This window comes from Peromyscus maniculatus, chromosome X (assembly GCF_049852395.1).
Source record: "Peromyscus maniculatus bairdii isolate BWxNUB_F1_BW_parent chromosome X, HU_Pman_BW_mat_3.1, whole genome shotgun sequence".
In the NCBI taxonomy this organism is placed as follows: domain Eukaryota; kingdom Metazoa; phylum Chordata; class Mammalia; order Rodentia; family Cricetidae; genus Peromyscus; species Peromyscus maniculatus.
The window spans coordinates 50,623,481-50,643,781 of record NC_134875.1 but is presented as its reverse complement, the minus strand read 5'-3'; the positions used below and the strand labels follow the sequence as shown (position 1 = coordinate 50,643,781).

Genomic DNA, 20,301 nt, shown 5'->3' with positions numbered 1-20,301 from the left:
TTTATTGATAGTTTTATTCAAGTATTTAAATTCTTATTTATTTGTTCGTGTATGTACATGTGTATGTGTGTGGGGATGGAGGCCAGAGGAGGATATTGGTGTCCTGCTCTGTCACTCTTTGCCTTATCTCCTTGAGACAGGGTCTCTTTGTGAATCTGGAGCTTGTCATTGCTCAGCTAGGCTGACTGGCCGCTGAGCTCTGGGGACCCAACTGTCTGTGCCGCACTCCTCAGTGCTGGGACTACAGTTGTTCATTGCCCAGCCTAGCTTTTATGTGGGTACTGGGGCTCCAAGCTCAAGTCTGCACACTTACAAGCAGCAAGTGTTCTTATCTCTTGAGCCATCTCCCCAGCCCTCTTAATTATTTGCTACCTGATCTGTTTTATACTGTAGCTCTATCTTTCCCCCTTATCATTTCTCTTTGTCCTTTCTTCTACTCTTTTATAGGCTGGGGATGGAACCCTGGGCCTCTTGAATCCTAGACAAGTGTTCTATCAGTTAGTTACAGCCCCAGGCTTTTTCTTATTTTTAAAGTATTTATTTCCTATATGAGTAACTTTCAATTTAGAGTTATTGAATTGTGTTGTCAACAATCTCAGATTATTGAGGGAATTCATACTCTCATACCAAAAAATATACCAGCAAGCAGGTGGGACTTTCTTTCGTGTTTTTCTTTACCATGCAATTGCAGAATGAGATCAAGTTCAGTGATTTATACCTAGCCTTTTTGGTCAACTCTCTAGTAGAATAATAGATATTGAATTCCAACTAAAGTTGAGAATAGGACCTACCAATTGGTTTAGGGTGTGTACTGACAAATATGTGTTATCCTGTAGGACTAGCCTCTTGTTATAAATATGACAGTTGAGTTTTCCAGACTTGAGTTGCTTCCATACAGAAAGAAATCAGTGAAATAAGAAATAGTTTCAATTGAACAGTTGAATGTCCTGTTAGACTGTCTTTCCTAATTCCTGTAACCTCTGCATTCTCCAAGTATCTCCCTTTCTGTTCTACCCAGCGATGTTCTAGTCTTCTGCCTGTCCAATGTTTGCTTCACAATTTGTTTTCTCTCTCTTTTTTTGAGTATCACAAAAGTTTATATAGCAAAAAGTTTCATATGAAAATGTACATGACCCAGTTCTACACCCCAATCAGTCCTTAGAGGAAGGATGTGGATTCCTTTGCTGAACAGCCATTGTTTAGAGTCTTTCCAAGGCTTCTAACATGATGATGCTGTATCCTCGTATGACTACCATGCCGATGTTATTCTGTTGCCCACTAGTTGCCATTTCCACACACTCATCAATCACAAGATTCATAAAAGGATCAAAGCCCCATAGTATTCCTTGTACATGTCGGCCACTATTTAACTTCAATGATAACTTCTTGTCCACAAATTTCTTCAGCTTGGAAGGGTGGGCCTTGCTCATGGCAACTTTTCAGTGGACTCGGTACAGAGGAAAAGCCACAATTTGTTTTCAAAGACCTGAAATTCACAGTGCTGTGTGAATTAATGAAATACCATTTTACAAGGGTCTGCATTTTTATAATGGATGAGATAAATGCTACCACCATGGTTCTTGCTCCTGCAGTAGACTCCAGCATCTTTAGCCTGTGTAGTTATGGCTGCCTTTGATCTTGCTGGTTAGCCTAGGGTACCCTCTAATTCAAAAATCATCCTGCTTCAGCAAGCTGAGTGCTAGGATTACTGGTGTACACCACCATGTCCCAGTTTAAATTTAGCATTTTGAGACAGAGATTCATACAGCCCAGGCTGATCTGGAGTTCACTTTTAGCCAAGGCTAGCCTGAACTCCTGACCCTCCTGCCATTGCCTCCCAAGTGCTGGGATGATGGACACAATCCACCATGTCCAGCTCAATGTTTTTTTTTTTAAAGACAATAGAAACAATGCATAGCACAGATGAGTGCTTCTCTTTTTCCACTATAAAACATGATGATTATTCAAATATGTGTGGCCTTTGAAAATCCAATACCAAATTCTTCTTCATATATACCAGATTACAATAAATCAACTGCAAAGGTACTTCTTTATATAACTGGTGAAGACAAACTATGGAACAGGCATTAGATTCTAGTATTAAGAAATTGTGTCAATCCTTATGCAATAAAACATATTTTTGAGGTGTCAACGAAAGTAGTGGGGAGTGAAATCATTTCTTGCTTTGAAATACTGCAGCAGAAAGGGAAAAGAACAAATCGAACCAACCAAAATGTTGATGGCTTTTGAAGCTAAAGGATGAGCAATTGGGGTTTCATCATGCTGTCTAGCTTTCGACATGCTTCGACAATTTCACAACAAAACTGTTGAAGATGGCAGTAATGTTTTCACTGCAACCAGTTAAAAACTGTCAAAATGTATAAGGAAAGCATTTTAAAGCTTTCCTTACCCTCTTGTCAGTCAAACTCCATAGACCTTACGTTTTTTAATCAAAGTCCTGTATCACCACTCCAGTACTAGCTCAGTTTTCTCCTATGCCCACTGTACCTTCCTTTGTGCCCATTGTTTAACACTCTCCATTGCGGAGAATTTGATAACAGAGAAATAGCTAGGTACAAGCTAAACCACATTGACAGTCTAAAACTAGCCCATGGGAAACTGGATAGTAGTAGCTCCGTCCTTTGCTAGAAAGTCTGTTTGGAATATGGCTCTGAGGACATGAGATCTGAACTTGGTAAGAAATCACAGACATGAAGTATCATCATTTATTCAAATCAAAGTAAGTGAGTAAGTTAGCTCCCTACCCAAATAAGGGCAACCCAAACTTTCTGGTTCTAGCTTATTAAGTGGAAGAAGGCTGATTTATCTGTTTTATTGCATGGAAGTAATGTCTGAGTAACAGCTTAAACTTTTAAATTATTTAGAAACATGTTCTCATGTTCAAGTACATGAGTGTGTGTGTGTGTGTGTGTGTGTGTGTGTGTGTGTGCGCGCGCGCGCGCGCGCATGCCCCCCCAACATGTGTGTGGTACACCAGATGTAGGCTCTCAGTGTATGCCAAATAACTACGAAAAGATTATGGGGAGCTGAGATTGCTGTGCAAATGGGGGGATGGAGTTCAGAACCCCAGAGCCCACCTAAAAGGTGAGAAGTCATGGTAGTCCGCTGTAATCCCACCACTCAGGAGGCAAAGACAGAGGATCCCTGGAACAAACCAGCTAACTAGACTAGCCAGAATTGGCAAACTCTTGGTTCAGTGAGAGACCTTGTTTCAAGAAAAAAATATGGAGAGCAATTGAGGAACACACCTGGTATAAACTTCAGAACTCCGCATGCGTGTGTGCATACATACACACACACACACACACACACACACACACACACACACACACTCCCCCATGTGCACCCCAACACATATAAGAATGTATACACACATGTGAACATGGACACACACATTTGTAATATACATTTTTAAAAAGTTATGAGAGCAACCATTTTCAGTGATAAACCAAAAGCTGAAATGTGAGCCACCCCGTGTTACAGTAAGACAAGTAGGATCATGAATCAAAGCCTGAATTTCAGCTTTGGGCAAAAGAAGTGTTGTCTGTTTTCAATCCAGCACAGCAAGTTGGAGTGAGAGAGGAACGGGGAAGGCAATCCATATTTATTTAACTTCTACTATGTACTAGGCACTGTGAGGTCCCTATCTCTATTAGTTCATTTGTTTTTCACAACTGCTTCTGAGATAGTTAGTGTTATTTCTGTTTTACAGGTCAGAAAGATAAGCTCAGAGATAAGTGACTTGTTCAAGGTCATTGGTCTTGTAAGTTTCAAAGCTGGGATCCAGACAATCCTACTTGACTTCAAATACGGAGCTCTTTCTACTTGCCTCTGCTGCCTCCTGGGGTAGAAAAAAAAGTGCTAATAAAACACAGAAACAGCACATGAAAATCCTCAAAAGAAAGAGGGTCAGTTTTCCCAAATAATAGTTTTAGCTACAAAGAACATGATCAAAGGGCAGGACAGCTTTGATGGTTCCAATGGTACGTGGGTGAGCTGGGGATGTAGTTACATTGCTAGAATTGCCTGCCTAGTGTGCACAAATTCTTGGGTTCAATGTCCAGCACCGAATAAGATCCTAGTACTTGGGAGGTAGAGGCAAGAGGATCAGAAGTTTAGGGTAATCCTTAACTACACAGTGAGTTTGAGATCCCACTGGGCTACAATATCTTGTCTTGAAAAAAAAAGAAAGAAAAAGAAAAAGAAAAGGAAAGAAAGAAAAGAAAAGAAAAAGAAAAAGAAAGAATGGGAACATAAATATCTGCTTTGGAATTAGGCAGCCCAGCTTGTGTTGGAACCAACACTTGCTAGCTTATGTGATTTTGATAGTTCACTTTACCACTCTGGATCTCAGTTTTATCATCCATAAAATGCAGGCATTATTAGTATATGCTCCATATACCTCATGGATGTTGTGAAGATAAATATAGACATGAAATATCTCCATGATGACACTACAGAACTGTTATTCTCCCCATGCAGTCACTAGGTAGATATAGGTGAATAAGGTTAAGGATGTAACTAAGGACAAACTTGTATGGAAAAGAAGCTCTATAAAGGTAGGCTTTTGGTTAGCAACTATTGGGGTGAGGAGACACACATTTACTTGCCTTGCCCTACTGGTGGTGGTTCAAAGAGTTATGTAATATGAGCATTATACACACAAATACACATATATGGACAGAAATACACACACACACACACACACACATGACTTTTCACCGCAAGGCAACCGCCTGTGGGATCCCTGGGTAAGCCTATGTTATCCTGTGACTCCGGTAGCACTTTTATAGTACCAGAGTTGCTGTTATTTTGATAATCAATCCTCCTTCCTACTCAAATGCTAGGCAGGCTAATAGGTGGATTCCCTGCTATACTACATAGAATGAAGATTGAATGGGGAAGGTATACAGTCATTGATGTGTTACCAAGTATTTTTAATGAGCCTCCTGTATGTATATAGATATGTACTCTGCTTGCAGCTCAGAGCACAGAACAGATGGAATCCCCTCCCTCCAGAAGCACCATAGAGGAGACTAAAGCTGAATGCAATTGCAGTGTTATATTTTTTTTGTAAGTAGGAGAATATGTTAGTTACCTTTCTTTCTTTGACACCTATTTCTTCTAGATTCCAGCTAATATCTTTTGGCCTCAGAGGCTGGGGATTGTGTTAATTATGGGGTAGCCCAGAGCAGAAAAACAAGTTTGTACCAGCCAAATTCCTTTCTAGCTAACCATATGAAATGTAATTGGTGTTTTGTCAGAAATCAGTCGTTGACCTCCCTCCTGGCATAGCCCTTTTGCTCTGAATAATAATAGTAAATAGGTAATGGTGTGGTTCCTAGTAGGGAGAGAGTGAATCCCTCTTGGCATTGACCTTTTGTTCTGAACGATGATGAGAAGTATGATGGCGTGGCAGTAGGGAAGGAGTCTATCTTATTTTTAGAGGCAGAGCTAACCCTGTCCTACAGCTTGGAGGTCACTGCATTTGAGAATGAGATCAAGAGGTGTAGATGTAGAAAGAAGAGTAAGAGAAGGGACCTAAGAAATCTCAGGGAAAAACAAATCATGCACGGCTCACTATGTTCCAGAAAACAAAGCAGATTATATTTTTAAACTGAATAAAAGTAATTCAGATGATAACTTGCTTGATTCTGCAGATGTTGTAAATTCTATTCCAGTAGGAGTCACTGTTATCATCATTGACAGTGGTAAAATAAGACAAAGCAAAAGAAAACTGACACAGCATACATTAGAAAATATATAAGATGATTTAATTACATCATTTAATAAACATATACAAATCTTCTGGGACTAGGTATTAGTGCTGTCCTCTCTAGAGGAGGAGAAACTGAGCCCACTTCTTGTTAGAGAGGCTTACCTAGCAGTATGTTTTGCTTTAAGGAACATTTTTAATTTTAATTGAATTTTGTTTTTTAGTTTGTCACCCCAGGATTTCCAGGGAGCCTTTCTTCCTTTACATTGTCCTTAGAAACTTTCCTTAAAACATGTTCTGGATGATGTGCACATGTGTAAGTATGTATATATGGACAGACATTGATATATTTATATAGATCTAATTCTTTTCCTCTCTTTTTTTTGTTTTGTTTTTTTGAGACAGGGTTTCTCTGTGTAGTTTTGGTGCCTGTCCTGGATCTCGCTCTATAGACCAGACTGGCTTCGAACTCACAGAGATCTGCCTGCCTCTGCCTCCCGAGTGCTGGGATTAAAGGTGTGTGTCACCACCGCCCGGCTCTGTTTTCTGTTTGTTTTTTTTTCATCATTAATAAAATTTTATTGGTTTTCTTTATGCCTTTAGCTTTCTGACATCTCTCCATTCTTCTACAGGCTTTCCCTGTCATTTGTAAGCATTTAAATAGGAAACTAAGCCTTTATATTTCATACTGTTATAAAAATACTCTTTTATTTTATTTTTTAATAAATATTTTTATTTTATAATTAATTTAATTTTGCATCTCAGCCACGGATTCCTCTGTCCTCCCTCCTCCCACTACCCAGCCTTCCTCCCTAGTCCACCCCCCATTCCCACCTCCTCCAAGGTAAGGTCTCCCCAGGGGAGTCAGCAGAGCTTGGTACATTCAGTTGAGGCAGGTCCAGTCCCCTCCTCCCTGCACCAAGGCTGAGCAAAGTGTCTCAGCATAGGCACTAGGTTCCAAAAAGCCAGCTCATGCACCTAGCACAGGTCTCTGTTCTATTGCCTGGGGGCCTCCTAAACAGTTCAGGCTAATCAACTGTCTCACTTATCCAGAGGGCCTGGTCCAGTTCCATGGGGGCTCCTCAGCTATTGGTTCACAGCCAGCCTGATTTTTTTCTTAACTCATCCCCATCAAGTGCACTAGTCTTTCCTACCATATGAAGTAGCTGAGACTTTGCAAATATATCCTCAAGACATATTTGTATTTTGTCACGGACTTAGAGACTATTCTGAGACTACCTATCTTAGTGATGTGCTCAAACACAACTCCTCAGATTCTTGTCCTTGGGGTTCTGCCCTGGTCCTTCTCTATCCTATCTCTACTCTTGACCTGACTGATCCTTGTAGTTTAGAGGAATGTGCTTTCTGCTTTAGCTGATTTCATTTTTCTGCTTGGGCTTTTTTTTTTCTTTTTTCTGGTGATCATCTGCCTTTTCTGAACATGGAACAAGGACTTTGGTTTTTGTCATCTGAAATCCACTGATTGTGAAAGAATCACTTCTTTCTCAGAATAATTCCCTTCTTGTCCTTAGGGGTTAGACTTGGAATTTCCCTGGACCTTCCAGTAGAGATTGCTGGCTCTGAATGTGTGTAGTGGATATTTGGATGCTGTATCCTTCTTCTGGAGACAAAGGTCTTGGGGAAGAATGCTTATGATAGATTTGAGTGCAAAGAGGATCTAAATTTTCCCTGCAGCTCAGTCTGAAACAAAAGGTATAAACTTTTCTTTGCTTGCCATGCCTTTCCCTCCTTCTATCATTCTGGAAATCACAGGCAGGACAGCGTTGGATAAAGCTTGACTAGAAGTCAGATGCTGTTTCTGGTACTGCCACTGCCACCCATAAGCTTCCTGAACTCAGGCAGAGCAGCATGTGCACACCTCTACTATCTGTTGTACTGAAATTTCCTGATCATACACATTTCATGTGTTGAACTACCAGCTTCCTGAAGGTGCTGACCATGGCTTTGCTATAGTCATTTTGAAAACTACAATTCCTAACAGTTCTTTCTGATCCATTCTGGCACCCCTCTACCATCCATTTCCTATACTGTCTGAAGGATTGGGCTTTCTAAATGCAAATGTATCATGTCACTTCCCTTCCACAAAGACAAAAAATGGTTCCTCATTGCACTTAAAAAGATTTATAAGACCCATCAGGATCAGGACTTTGTTTCCCTAATTTATGTTACTAGTTTGTTTTTTAGCATCTGCACTTTGTGTTTTGTTCACCAATTTCAAACATACTTAAGCGTATGTTTACCTTTGGCCAGGCACTTGAAGTACAATGATGAGGATAGAACGTGTCCCCACAGGAGTTAAACTGTTTCTCTTTTCTTCTGGCTGACAGTTTTCCCATAAGGCTCTGTTCAAATGTCTTTCTGCCCCATGCCCATGCATCTTTTTAGTGTCGGTGCCTCCCTTCTCTGTGTCCAGAGGACCCTAAACATACTTTCATCTCAGCACTTCCGTGTAATAATATTAATCTCCATCAGGCAAAATTCTAAGAGTAAAGTATCCTGTATTCCTTGAAAACTTTTTTATTCTTCTCCCATACAATACATCCTGACCATAGCTTCCCCTGCCCTTCCCCCACTTTTCCCAGTTCCCCCTACCTCCCCTCTCCCCCAGGTCCACTCCCCTGCCCCATCTCTGTTGGAGAATGCCAACAGTCAGCTGGGTAGCTGGGTGAGGGTGTGTAAATTGTAGAGACAATGAAGGAGACAGAAAAGAGTCGAGAGGTCTGCAGGTCAATGCCAGACAGTCCCGAGTTTATTTCACAGACCGCTTACATACAGTTTTGAAGTGTGGTACAGTCAAATATTGAGGACATGTAGCACATTTCTTAACGATTTGGTGAGCAGTTTCTGTTGTTAAATCAAATTGTTTTGTTAAGTTTTTTTTTTTACTATTTTGATGATATAAAGCATGTGATCAACTGAATAAATTTATCATCTAAAGCATTACCTTCAGCCAATGGACCAGATTTAAATGTGCTCTAGTATGTTCTACAAAATATGGCAATTTCCTTAAATGAATTGCATCCTGAATTTGTTGAAATAATATTCTTATTTGCTCATTAATAGTTTTAATATAAGAAACAGTTTCTATAACTTAAAGAACTCTACAAATATATTGACAATCTGTATATAAATTAAATAAATTATCTTTAAGAACTTGAAAAACCAACAGCTCAACTCAACAACTTGAGCTGAATCGGGAGTAGTTTGAACTACATGTCCGTCACCATTAATCACATAAGCTGCTTTCCCATTAGAAGACCCATCAGTAAAAACCAAAGCAGCATCTTTTACTGGAGTATATATTAATACTTTAGGAAAAAGAAATGAATGCATCTGAGCAAACTATAATAGTTGATCAGCAGGATAATGATTATCAATTTGACCCAAAAACTGAGCAAAAGCAATTGCCCAAGAATCATTATTTTAAATAGCCAATCAGTTTGTTATTTAGTAAATGGAACATTTATTACATTTGGTTCCTTTCCAAAATATCTTCTAGAATCAAGCCTATTCCATTTTCCTGTGGCTCCTGCTTCTCATGGCCATCACCTGGCAAAACTGTTAAGATTCATAACCCTCAGCTGTTTCCCATGATCACTCTATGTCTTTAAGACCATTATCATCTGGGAGACTCTTAAATTGCAAAATTTACCTGCCAGAGCAAGGTGCATCCTTGTGTATAAAAGCATTGAGGTACAGCTTCAATATTTTATTAAACATTGTTTTTAATCTTATCTTATATAAACCTTATTTTTATAACATGAAATATTATATAAAAATATATACCAATCCAAAATATTTGAGGCTTGCTGCCTCCTTAGTCTAAAAGGAGATACAATAAACAGAGAGCTCATTAGGACTAAGAGAGGTATTCTTTAATCTTATGTTAAAGGTTTTTGCCAGCCACATGGCTGACCACTTCATAATGAGGTCACAAGCCAAGATGGAGGAAGTCCATGTGGTTACTGTTTAAAATTAAACAATAGTTACACACACATACACACAGTTGGATCTAACTTTCATTCATACCCACACAGAGTTAAAGAGTTAAATCTAAGTCACATACATGTCCACGTACATACATGTGTATATATTTCCATTTTTAACATAAACATTTTGCAATGAAGAATCATCAGCTATTTTTAAAAAGGAAGAAAACCAAATTAACATAATATAGTTAAATCCCACATATATCTTACAGTTTTCCTTCACACTCAGGATAGTTCACATCCCCTCTGACTGTCTACAACTTAGCATTTACCTTCAGGTCACACCTTTCACTATGTTTGCTTTTCTGGTTCTGCCAGACATAGACAAATTCCTTTTTTTCCCTTACCTAACATTATTCCCGCCTTTCACCTTCTCTTGCTTTTTAGACAACATGCAAATTTTCACTAAAGTTCATTTCCTTGTGGTCTCTTCCCAGCAGTTTAGAACATTGCATAGGTGAAACATTCCAAACAAGAATAGAAACATATAGATATATACATATATCATAACAAAAACTTATTTTTGCATTAATATATTAAAAGCCTGTATCAATGTGAAACATTTTAGATTAGCAGAAGTTTTTCTTATCTTAATCAATAATAATTTGTGGGGATGGTGGTGGCGCACACCTTTAATCCCAGCCCTCAGGAGGCAGAGGCAGGCGGATCTCTGTGAGTTCGAGGCCAGCCTAGGCTACAGAGTGAGATCCCGGACAGGCTCCAAAGCTACACAGAGAAACTCTGTACTGAAAAAAAATAATAATAACAATAATAATTTGTAATCAATTCTCTTAAATGATGACAAGTATTTGTAATCCATTGAACTCAAATGACCAGTATTCATGTATTTTTTTCTTTTCCTGTGGAGGCAAAAGCATAAATTTTTTTCCAAAACATTAGAGTATGCAGGCTGGTAATTCAACATTTTTTTCAAGCAGTATCAGGACAGAGAAGGGTTAAAGTGGGATAAAGTTGGAAGTTGCTGGCCAGCAGAAGAGACCTTGATGTTATCACAGTGAAGAACTTGGCTTAGGAAGGAAAGGAGGCACAGAGTGTGTCCTTGGCTGCCAGTGTTCCTGAAAAAAAAATTTTGTTAACTTCTCTGACTATAATAATTAACAATTAACATCAGATTCTCTTTTCGATGTTTGTTCAGCTTGCCAATTGTAGGAATGAACTCCCTGCGACTTCGTCTGCAGCTTCCGTCTCTGCCTGTTCTGCTCCGAGAACACATACCCTCACCCTCTGAGAGCTGCTGACTGGCTGCAGGCTGACTCCTGCTGGCCAAGACCAGCTCCACTCATGCTGTGGGCCTCATAGCAAGACAGAGCGAGGTGGCCCTTGCCCTGTCTCTCTCTCCTTCCCTTCCAGGAAAACCAGGGAGATTAGTAGACACAAACAAGTAACACTGACATAGACATAAGTACCATTACTTCAGCACTGAGAGGATGTCCTCACTCGCGGTTAGCGAGTCTTGTCTAATAGATGGTTTCTCTTGCAATACATAAGCCACACCTGGCAGGAGCTACCTGCTTATCTCAGTTTACTGGGGGAACCCAGTCCCCTTAAACTGTTGGAACAGAACAGTAACATAGTAACAGTCAGAACACAGACCAAGACAAAGGGTGCTCACATTTACATTTACCAGCTGCAGTGAACAGATCTGAAAGTGAGACATTGGGCTAATGGTTTGAGGTCACAACCCACTTAATCTCTCCAGATGAACCGGTCATAGTCAGGAATGGAGGTGGAGGAGAATCTTGAGGTGTGAGAGAATCTTCATTATAATACTTAGCAGCCTCTTCCTCTAATTCTGCCTCATTGCCAAAATCTAACTGGTCATTATCATCAAATAACTTTGTAAAAGCATCCACATAAAGCTGTCTCTCTAACAGAGCAGGATGTTTAGTTTCAGTTTTACTTCGTTCAGGAAACACTTTATTCCTTTCAGGATGAAGGTCTAAGTTGTCCTGACTAAGTGTCCAGAGACTGACAATATCTGTTGTAAGTTTTTCTGGATGATGCTTATCAAAATACTGCTGTATCTTAACTCCAATATGTTCTACAAATTCTAAAAATTTACACAGTTGCTTATGTTCTACTTTAGTACCTCTAGCCTTTAAAGTATCTTTAAGTAAATTTACAAACAGCTGTATTCTATTTCCTTGGCCCATACTTATTTTTACACTTATTCACGAATTTTTTTTTACCACATGTCTGCTTTTTTTATTTACACTTATTACTTTTACTCTCGAGTTAACTCACACAGCTTCCACTCTTTTCAAGTGCACTCCTTTTTCTTCTGTGGTGTCCATCATGGACTCCGCCATATCTGCCCCCCCCCCCCCCGCTGGGCGCCACTTGTCGGGCCTGCCGACAGTCAGCTGGGTAGCTGGGTAGAGGCGTGTGGACTGAAGACACAATGAAGAAGAAAGAAAAGAGTTGAGAGGTCTGCAGGACAATGCCGGACAGTCCCGAGTTTATTTCCAGCCAGCTTATATACAGTTTTGAAGGACAGAGGTAGAACAATGCACAGCACAGACATTCAACCACTATCTATCCTGCCTTGCGTCAAGGAGCAGGCAGTTTCTTTTCTATCTCAGTGTGCCTCTGGCTGGCATCAGCAACCTGCATCTAGCTAGATAGTGTGTTCCTTCTTGTGGGCTAATCAGGACTTTCTCACAGCCCTTCAAGGAGACTCTGAGGGCTCATCAGAACTTTCTCACAGCCCTTCAAGGAGACTCTGAGGGCTAATCAGAACTTTCTCACAGCCTTGGAGCAAATAAGCCTGAACTCTCTTGACTCAGAATAGACTTCAGATTCAAACTGGGAAACTGAGTCAGTTGTGGGCTCCCACACATCTCCCCCCTGAAAAGAGCAGACCTCTTTGGGACATTGAACATAGCACAACAAGATACACAATAAGACCAGGCACAAAACTTCACATCAACTCTGGGTGAGACAACCCAGTAGGAGAATAAGAGCAGGCAAAAGAATCAGAGACACCCCTCCCACTCCCACTATTAGGAGTCCCACAAAACATGAAGCTAACTACCATTATATATATATGGAAGACCTAGCACAGACCAATGCAGACTCCGAGATTGCCACTTCACACAGAGAGCCCCTATGAGAACTGCTTAGTTGATTACTTGTGACCTTGCTCTCCTGGTGCCCTCCTCGACCCCTCTGGCATCAATAATTTCTCCTCCCCATCTTCTGTGGGGTTCCCTGAACTCCAAGGGTAGAGACCCAACGGAGACCTCCAACCTGGGCTCTCTCTTTGCCTAATGTTTGGCTGTGGGTCTCTGCGTCTGTTCCCATCAGCTGCTGGAGGCAGCCTCTCTGATGATGGGTGTACTAGGCAACAATCTATGATTAGAGCAGAACACCGTTAGGAATCATTTCATTGATTTTTTTTCCAGTTGTGGTTGAGTCTACCCCAGGTCTCTGGGCTATCCAGCTTCCAGTTCCTGGCCATCCAGAAAGTGTCAGGCATGGGATCCCTCTCCTGGCCTGGGCCTCAAACTAGACCAGCCATTGGTTGGCCACTCCCACAAGTCCTGGCCACTGTTGCTCCAGCACATCTTGCATGATAGATTGTGGGTCAAAGGTTCTGTGGCTCAGTTGGTGTCCCAGTCCCGCTGTAGGAAGACTTGCTTGGTTACAGGAGATGGTGTGTTCAGGCTCTATATCCTCCATTACTAGGAGTCCTTACTAGGGTTACCCTCATAGATTCCAGGGAGTTTCCATTGCACTAGGTTTACACACAGTCTCCCAAATGCCCTCCAATTCCAGTTGTCCCGCCCCATCCCTCCCCATATTCTTTCCCCATCCCCACAACCCAGTCCCTTCTATTCCCATCCTCACTGGCCCAGTCCACCCACAGAATCTATTCTATTTCCTCTTCCTAGGGAGATCCATGCATCCCCCTCAGAGCCCTCCTTGTTACTTAGCCTCTCTGGGCCTGTGGATTGTAGCATGATTATCATTTACTTAAGAGTTAAACTAGACATCAGAAAACCAAACAATTCAATTTTTAAAAAATGGGGTACAGATCTAAACAGAGAATTCTCAACAGAGGAATCTGAAATGCCTAAGAAATGCTTAAAGAAATGTTCAGCATCCTTAGTCATTAGGGAAATGCAAATCAAAACTACTTTGAGATTTCAACCTTACATCTGTCAGAATGGCTATGATCAAAAATACAAGTGACAGCTCATGCTGGAGAGGATGTGGAGCAAGGGGAACACGCCTCCATTGCTTGTGGGAGTGCAAACTTGTACAGCCACTATGGAAATCAATTTGGTTGTTCCTCAGATAACTGGATCTACCTCAAGACCCAGCTATACCACTCTTGGGCATATACCCAAAGGATGCTCAATCATACCACAAGGGCACTTGTGCAACCATGTTCATTGCAGCTTTATCATAGTAGCTAGAAGCTGGAAACAACCTAGATGTTCCTCCACAGAAGAGTGGATAAAGAAAATGTGGCATGCAAACTTCTTTTTTATACCCAGCACATAGCTTGGTACTGGTTGTGTTGAGAAATGATAATTAAGTAAATAGTTCCCTCTGGTGGCTAGCTCTTAGAAGTACAAATTTTAATGCCCCAGCAGGATTAGCCAATACCCAGGTAGGGTAATTTCTTCCTTTCAACATAAAGAAAAGAAATATTTTAAAATATATACTCTCCTAGAACCTATGTTGTTATTCAGATATTTCTCCAGTTTTTCATATTTCAGTAAACAATATTGAGATGACAAAACATAAAAAGAAAACAAATTTGGGCAATTGTGTAAAAAGAAAATGTAAGAGCAATAGCAATAGTAATGAAGAAATATAATACAGCACACTTCTCCCTCAGTATCCATGGAGGATTGGCTCAGATACCAAAATTCACAGATTCTCAAGTCCCTGGCATAGCATGGTTTAGTATTTGCATGTAATCTAACTATATCCTTCAATATACTTTAAATATTTGTAGACTACTTATAATAGCACAGTGTAGATGCTATATAAATAGTTGTTGTACTGTATTGCTTGGGAATATGATCAAATATCTGTACATACTCAATGCAGAATCAAATTTGTTCAGATATTTTAAATATGAGGTTGGTTAAATCCACAGGTATGGAACTTATGGATGTGAAAAGTTAACTGTATAGACTTTTCCATTATACCTTGATTTCAGAGCAAGCACACTCATTCATTGATTATTTTTAACAGATTCAGAGATCATGCTGCCTCTGCCTCCTGAGTGCTGGGATTAAAAGCATACACCACCATGCCTGGTCTTTCTACAGATATTTATAGCTCACCTACAGTATGTTAGGCACTAGGCTACATGTTGTGCAAACAGTAGGGAGCAATGCCCTCACCCTTAAGGAACTTGCATTCAAATTGTAGGGGGGTTACAAAATAAAAACCCAATATTCTTATTAAGTGAGGTACAGAATGATTTGTGTGGGGAGAGGAAGAGATATAAAAAGAGGCTGAGTCTATATTGGATCCAACTATTTTATCACATATGTGTAATTGTTAGAATTTCAGAAAACTACAGAAACGTTGCTTCCCCAGGCCTGCCTAAATCCTTATGGGGACTCTAGAGAGTATTCTTTTTTATTTACATTTTCATTTTTGGGAGGAGTATGTTTATTTTGTCATATATATTCTTATAATCACCACCAGAATTAGGACAGTATTGTTTCATCATCTACCCTTTAAACTCACTTGTGCTACCTCTTTTTAAAAATAGATTTATGTGTTTATTTGTGTGTATGTTGTTTTGCCTGCTTGTATGTCTGTGTACTGCCTGCATGCCTGATGCTCATGGAGGTTAGAAGACAATGTTGGAATCCCTGGATCTGACAATATAGATGAATCACTGGATATGGGTGCTGGAAACCAAACCCAGGTCTTTTGTGAGAGCAGCCAAGGCTCTTAACCACTGAGTCATTTCTTCAACCCTATGTTCTACCAATTTGTAGTGTAGTCCCATCTGCCTTCCTTACAATCACTGGTCTGTTCATCATTATAATTTAGTCATTTCTGTAATGTTTTGTAAAATATTATGATTTTCTATGTCACTCATCATAATGATTCTGTGATCCATTCAACTTGTATCAATAGTTTTTTTCTATGATTTGATATGGTTGGGAGTACATTTTATTGTATGAATATTTCCCTATTTGCTTATTCTTACTCTCAGCAAAGAATTTCAGTTGTTTCCAGTTTGGTTCTATTATTATTATATATAACTTGTGTGTACACACTTGCATAAATGTTCATATTTGTAGAGTAAATGCATAGAAGTATGAGCTAGAGACTTTGGTATCTCCTAAATGGTTTATAACCAATGGCTGTGTAGTGGACAAGTAGTAGAGGGCAAAGAAGTTCAAAGACTTATCTCTGGGCTGGCTCTGTCACTTATTAGTAATACAATGTTGAATGATTCCATGCTCTTTCCAGGACTCATATTTTAACAGTAAGTGATGAGGTAGAAATCTATGGGTTTTTTTTTTTGCCAATCTTTTTTTCATATCTAATCTGCCCATGGTTCTGAAGAGATTTTTTTTTAAGTAGGTCTCTCCTTCATTCCACACAGAAATTTTAACTGTGTACATAAAATACTGGATGCACAACCTAGATTTACCTTTCCTGCTTTTTCCTTTCTTGTCCTAAGCAATTGCTTTGTATAAAAAGGGTGTATTCAGGGAGACAGTAGAGAACCAAAGGCTATAAAGGTTTGATGGTCTCATTCCTGCAGAGAAAGTACTCCAAAACCAGTGCAGAATTGCCATATGAAATTATGTTAGAAAAGCCATTCCTAAGACAGTTATGTGAAGCAAATTGTTCCATCTTTATGCTGTCAAGATTTTTGGTAGCTAGGCAAGGGTAAAATAAACATGGTATATACATATATATATATATATATATATATATATATGTGTGTGTGTGTGTGTGTGTGTGTGTGTGTGTGTGTGTAAAAATACACATGTGTACATTGTTCACATTTCTACATATGTTACAATATGTGTTCTTGTATTTTACCACAAAACTAAGAAAATAAATACACAAAGTATTTCCAGAGAGGAATTACTAAGAGGAAGAGAAGCCTATTTTCTCTGCCTCTGTCTGCCTGTCTGTCACTTGCACACACATACACACACACACACACACACACACACACACACACACACAGAGTGATTAAAATCATAGACATGAACAGACTGCCTAGTTTAAAATCTTGCTTTTGATTCTAGCTATATGACCTTGTGCAAGTTCTATAATCTCTCTGTTTCCTAATTTCTTCTTCTAAAAGAATAATGAATGCTCGTGCCTTCTGCAGAAGGCCAGTGAGAGAAGTAAAGTAGCTAAAAATACATGAAGTAATTAGAAATGTGATAAGCAGCAGAAAGTGTTTAAGTATTGTGTATCCATCCCATAAGCTGACAGGAAATTTGTCTCTTAGTCAATATCTGTCTGGTGTTCAACTCATTAGCATTCTTACACGGCTAGAGATGGCTTAGCTTCCATTGCCCACTTGTCTGGCTCCAACAGCCATTCCCATCCACGTCCTAATCTCTCATGCCCCTGCCTTACCAGAGAAATCAACTTAGGAGCTGAGACTGTTAATTGCTTAACTATGCTCAAATAACCCTTGACTTCCCTCCCTAGGTTGTAGTTACCCAAGTACAGGAAGCTAAACATCATATTGATAGTTTCATATATACCTCCCTCCAAATCTAAAGGAACAGATCAGACATATTGGAGAAAGTCCTGCTTCCTTTAGTTATTTTTATTTAAAGCTTCAGTAGTGTCTTTGAAATGTTGTGGTGTTTTGAAAACAACATAAAAGATTTCTTTCTTTTCTTTTATTCATTTGAACCTAGCAGCTGTCTGCTGGAAGTGCTGGTGCTGATGATGGGGCCTGTATGTGTATGTCCTTAAAGTGTGATCTGGCTTAACACCTTAGCTTTGATGCTGCCACACTCAGTACTATGTCTGCTTCATAAACATCGCATTTTCTTGAAGGCATCATGGTAAAAAGCAATGATTTTTTTTTTTGCAGCTTTTTAAGATGGCAAAGCTGTTCATAACAGCTTCTTGGTAATTCATCAGCTGTCCAATTTACCTCTCACTTTTCCTTCTCATCTCTCACGTACAGAAAGCAACAACATGCTAAATGACTTCTAACTTGGGCTCTTTCCTCTGATGTTATGGAGTCCGAGAAGGTGGGACAGAACAGTAATGGGAAAACAGGAGGTGGGGAGAATGTTGCATTCTCTCTAACTTCTTTGAGTCCTGTGCTTGCTTTCTCTCCCCTCTGTACTGTTAATAATACTTTAGGTGTTATTATAGCACCAAGATCCTGAGTCAAAATGGCAGCACATCTTTCCATAGTATATCTGCAACCTTCATATTTTTCTTTTATTTTGTGTATAAGCACATGTGTGTACATGTCTGGAAGTAAGGGACTGATATTGGGTGACTACTTCTACTCCTCCCTGCCTTATTTTCTAAGACAGGGTCTCTCACTGAATCTGGAACTTAACAATTCAGCAGGACTAGCAGGCCAGTGAGTTCCAGGCACCATCTTGTTTCTTGTTTTTCTTCAACACTAGCAGTGAAGGTGCACACAGTGTGTGTGTGTGTGTACATGTGTGCAGGAGCATATGCCTGTATGTGCATGTGCCTGTGGAGGTCAGCAGAAGTCATTTGAATGCCTTTTCAATCCCTTTACACATTCTTTTTTTGAGATCATGGTCTCATTGCTGAACCTGGAACTTGCTGTTTTGGCTAGACATTTTGTTGGTCAGTGAGCTCCAGAATCTCTGTCTGTTCTTTCCCCCACTACATTGGGGTTACAGGTGCTTGTGGCTACACCTGACTTTTTTTGTATGTATGTTAGGTATATGAACTCTGGTCCTCATGATTGTGCAACAAGCAATTTACCCACCAGACTGTCTCCCAAGCCCTGCCTCAATACTTCCAACCTTGCTTCACTTCATTGCACCTGCAACCTGATCTGCTTCCCCAGCAATTCTCTACTGTTCTTCCTTATGCCTTTGCTTACTCTATTCATGCCATTCTCTGCCTGGACTCTTCTCCCTTTAACCCCACTTCTTTATGCTCAACTTATTGCCTATTCACCTAAGCCAGATCGGCTATGGGAAACGTCAAAATGTTCCTTGATGATCTTTTTCCACTGGCAAAATTCAATGTTTCCTGGTATGTTCTCAATAGGACTTTGCTGTATTCCATTATATTGAGTGTTCTTTAAATTGTGATTAGTTGTATTCACATGTCCTTCTTTCTACTAAATATTGAGTTCCTCAAAGGCAGAAGCTGTGTTTTTTTATCATTACATTCCACTCCTTGTAAATGGCAGGCACTTATTGTTTGCTGAGACAAAAAAGTTCTCCAAATGATCTTTAATGCTAGAATTTTAGGAATTTCTAGGTGAAAGGTGATGATCTATTTGAGTAGATGATTTCTTGGTTGACATTAACTTGTCGAGTGGAGGACATGAACATAAAAAATGAAATTCACTTGAGTCTGGGTGTGTGGGATAATTTACCACCAAATACGTATTGTTCTGCCTGAACCAGAAATCTCAATGCCTTCTGAACTCCAGCACAACTCTATAGGACTCGTGATGTGACAATGGAGAGGAGGGCGTGGGTGAGGACATTTCTCACAGAAGCAGAGAGAAGGCTGATGAACTTTAAACATAGGAATGAAACAAAGACTTGGAGACTGAGCACCTGAGAGATTTCCCCCTAAAACTGTCAAGTGCATTTGTGATGGTTTATTGATTGACAGTTGAGAGGGTTTAGAAACAGCAAGGAGATAAGGCTCTGGGCATGCCTGGGAGGGGTTATCTAGATAGTGTTCATTAATGCAGGATGATCCACTTGAACTGTAGGAGGCATCTATGCGGTGTCTTAGAGTGAATACAAAGGAGAAAGACAGCTAAGCACTAGCAGTTACTATCCTTTGCTTCTGACTGTGAATGAAATGTAACCAGCTGTCTCAAGTTCTACCTTCTAAGATTCCCCTGCCATGATGTATTCTTGGACTGTGAGCAAAGCAAGCTCTTCCTTAAGTTGCTTTTGTCAGGTGTATTGTAGTAGCAATAAAGAAAGTAGTTAATACAACATCTCTGAAAGAAACCAAGGTTCTAGCTCACTTACATTCCAATACAGAGTTTTAGCACTTGCCAAAGTAACTATTTATACTTAAAAAAGGTTTTTGTAACCCATGGCATTTGAAACCTCCCATATATTTGTTTCCTTGCAATGGCCATCACTCAAAATCCTTTCAACAAAAGAATTTGTGAATTTATACTAGAGAAGGGTGGACATTCGGCAAGACTAGACCTTCCTTTACAGTCAATCTTAGAGCTGGGAAATTCTCAGTAGTACAGGGTTTGCTTCGCATATATGAGGCCTTGGGTTTAATTCTCACTACTCAAAAGAGATGAGTGGTGTACAGCTGGAAAAATATGCAAGTCAAGGTCTCACTGCAATTGAGAGGAAAGTAAAA

The 20,301-nt window shown here is 39.8% G+C and overlaps 1 protein-coding gene and 1 pseudogene across 4 annotated transcripts in view; one reads left to right on the top strand and one right to left on the bottom strand.

Moving 5' to 3' along the window:
• The window catches only part of Mid2 (midline 2), a 106,044-nt gene that overhangs the window by 45,898 nt on the left and 39,845 nt on the right, over positions 1 to 20,301 (top strand). The gene's annotated exons all lie outside the window — the stretch shown is intronic.
• Positions 1,196 to 1,430, bottom strand: LOC107400748 (small nuclear ribonucleoprotein G pseudogene; annotated as a pseudogene).